Source organism: Anneissia japonica, unplaced genomic scaffold (genome assembly GCF_011630105.1).
Source record: "Anneissia japonica isolate Jap-2015-1 unplaced genomic scaffold, ASM1163010v1 scaffold667_len338742_cov159, whole genome shotgun sequence".
NCBI classification, from domain to species: domain Eukaryota; kingdom Metazoa; phylum Echinodermata; class Crinoidea; order Comatulida; family Comatulidae; genus Anneissia; species Anneissia japonica.
The window spans coordinates 17,818-20,735 of NW_022705208.1; positions in this window are offsets into that span (position 1 = coordinate 17,818).

Genomic DNA, 2,918 nt, shown 5'->3' on the forward strand with positions numbered 1-2,918 from the left:
CACAGTGATACCACAAATACAAATGTGCGTAACGATATTTTATTGCTTTAGAAATGTGATTTAAAAATGTATATTGAATCACGCACTGAGTATTCAATATATTTTCACGACAGGTTGGGCAAAATACATATAGGCCCCATAATTGATTCTCCTGACGCAAATCCAGGTTATTGTCTATCGTCACGAAAATAACATTTACCATTCAATAATAGAACAGTCATCGACCTACTTGCAGTGAATTGAATCTAAAATGTATTCATGATGTTATGATGATCTGAAGTGTTTAAAAACGTACACAATAATAGTTCAACCAATTTTAATACCACAAACACAAATATGCGTGTCGATATTTTATTGTTTTAGAAATGTGATTTCAAAAAAGTACGGTAGTGCATCGTATACGTAAGGGCTTGTTTTGTTTTTTTACTTGCAGCGTTTGGGAAATAGGTAATAGGTAAATTGTAATGAATATAATCAATAATATATATCATCTAAACCTATTATTATTGAAGGGTCGTTTTAAAGTTTAAATAGGATTTTTTTAAAGTTACATTTTTAGATCATTAGACCTATTGAACGAGCCCCCAATAGCCCCGGGCCCCAGTGCTATGCACTGACTGCACTGTCCATACCTACGCCACTGGACCTAAGTATTATTAGTGGTTACATAACGTTTGCTTGCTCGGTATCATGCGCTATAGAAGTGGAAGACCATAATGTATTGGAAATATACCTCTCTCTCTATCTCTCTGGTAGGGCCTACAGTACAATCAGTTTAAAAGTGTAATGTATAGGATTGTGTGGATTTAAACATTTTCATAATGGTAATGTTCAAAATAAGTGTCAAGGAAAGTAAGTACTGTATGATTGTTGGAAAAAATGGTCACATTTTATTTTGAATTCTCACCCTGACCTTCGCCTGGGCGCAGTGGGCGAAGGTCTGGATCCGCATGGATTTTGTAAGCCAGGACCCCATAGTATTTTGTTACGTTTCTTCACAGAGTGGGGTTCGTCCCCCTGACCCCCCCCCCAGATCCTCCACTGTAATGTGCTAATAGTTAATATAGCTTTTAACGATGCGAAGCGAAGACGAAGTCCCCCAATTTGGTGATTAAGTAGGCAATGCCCTGAGAAAACTTCAAGCAACAAATTGAAATGCTTAAAAAAGAAAGAGCATGTTTTACGAGAGAAACACACACACAAGACGAGTGACCATTATTTTTTGTTCACGGTAAACAAAGGGGGGGGGGGGGGGGCTAGCCACCCTATTCACCCCCCCCCCAGATCCGCCACCACTGATTGGGGTTTTGTATTTAAAAAAAGCAAACTATATTTGTAATTGAATTATATAATTTTGTAATTGTATTTGTAGATTTACGATTTAGGCCTATATGTAAATGGGAGCAACTTTAATTGTGTAATTGTTAATCACCATAGGAATTTAAATTATTTTTACGTGGTGTGTCAGAAGGTGCACAAATGAATGGTGTAGTCAGGGGCGGTTTTGCCACTATTTAAAAAATGTCAATGCATATTAATGTTAAGTGCTACTCATTTATCTATTCTGGAACTGTTGTGTTCCCCCTCCCCCTTTGAAAAATTTTTGATCCGCCCTCGTGACAAGTATCAACAGTACAGTAATAATGACATCATACCAATTTTCTTCTAAAGTTCAAAACCAACTGTTTTTTCTTTAACTTGTAGAAAGGATAACATTGACTAAGTTAGTATAATTTAAGATATGTCATTATTTTTTTTATGAATGTGGGTATTTTTGTTTGTTTATTTATTTATTTATTTACTCTAATATAGAGATGGCAGGCTATAAAGGAAATTCCTATTCCCCTATTCCCAATAGGATTCACTTACCATATACATTCAGAACAAATAGAACTTTATTATTTATTAACCTAAAAATCCATTAAATACGACTTGCTATACCTAAGGCTATAGGCGTCTTCCCCGTCTTCCCCGAAACGAACTGGGGCTTTCCCCTGCCTCCCAGGCAAAGCTTGAGTAAATTGCTAGCTCAAAAATAGAAATTTTAAAGTAACTCGCAGAGGTTGTTGTTCGCACAAGTGGATCTTCTTCCGCTCGAACTAGCATCCGCTCGAAAAAAAAAAAATCCGCTCGAATTCGCTTGAATTAGCCTTCGCTCGAAGTGGCATCCTCTCGAATTGATTGGTTCCCCGCCTGGGACATGAAAGGTTGTTGTTTGTTGTTACTTCGGAATTCGCGACGTCATCAACGAGTACAATACATTAAATCCCGTAACCTGATTGGTCTATTTTTTTCTAATTTGCATAATGAATTTTTCCAACATTTTTGTCTATTTTTAAAAAAGTGTGTAAGTTATGGAGATGGTAACAATCATAAATCGATTATAAATTTAATTATACATTTTTAGACAAAAAATAAACCCTTTTGGCCCACGGCCCATTTTTTTTGACACCATGACCATGCGTAATATTAACCTGCAGTGTATATATATACGAAGAATTTTTTCTAGTGGGATTAGAGTTGACTAACTGGTACTTGGTGTGGTACTAGGTTTGTCGCATTTATGGTTTAGGGGCCGCGGTTTACCTCCCTCCATTCAGTCATGCTGGATCAGGAGTAGTAAACTCGGCGATCGTGGGTTCGATTCCCACACGGGGCAAGTTTTTTTTAAAATTTCTTTATTTATTTTTATTTTTTTATTTCTTTTTTGAAGGTCGTGGGTTTGAATCCCACACGAGCCAGTTAAAAAAAAAATTTTTTTTAAAGGCAGTTTAGTTGATGGTGGATAATGATAGCAAACCTGGAGGTTGTGTGTTCGATTCCCACGCGAACCAATTTTTGTTTTAAGGCAGTTTAGTTGATGGTGGATAATAAATAGAAAACCTGGAGGTTGTGTGTTCGATTCCCACACGACCCAT